Source organism: Penaeus monodon, chromosome 21, assembly GCF_015228065.2.
Source record: "Penaeus monodon isolate SGIC_2016 chromosome 21, NSTDA_Pmon_1, whole genome shotgun sequence".
NCBI classification, from domain to species: Eukaryota; Metazoa; Arthropoda; class Malacostraca; order Decapoda; family Penaeidae; genus Penaeus; species Penaeus monodon.
Genome location: NC_051406.1, coordinates 4,241,214 through 4,241,512, shown reverse-complemented (window position 1 = coordinate 4,241,512; position 299 = coordinate 4,241,214). Strand labels below are relative to the sequence as shown.

General features: G+C 31.8%; 1 protein-coding gene across 1 annotated transcript in view; it reads right to left on the bottom strand.

The window, feature by feature from the left end:
* The window catches only part of LOC119586763 (putative protein TPRXL), a 3,562-nt gene that overhangs the window by 249 nt on the left and 3,014 nt on the right, over positions 1-299 (bottom strand). The gene's annotated exons all lie outside the window — the stretch shown is intronic.

Here is a 299-nt window from a genome sequence, read left to right as displayed (position 1 = left end):
GTTTCTTACCAATAGGGCTGACTTATCCAATCTTTAACTAAAGCTGTAAATAAATTAAGACTTTAACTATAAGGTTATAAAAGAATTTATACTCAATAATAATAAAGTCAGTAACTTCAAAATCATCATTGGCTCTCCTGTTTTTTCATCATTTTTATCTAAGTTGCCATAGGATGAAGCTACTCTACAAATCTCCAAAGGAAGAATAATTCTCATTAATATCTTTATTTATGGCTAAGCTGTACATTATGAGCTAAGCAGTGTGTAGGGCACATGTCTGCTACACTGGTCTTGGCAAA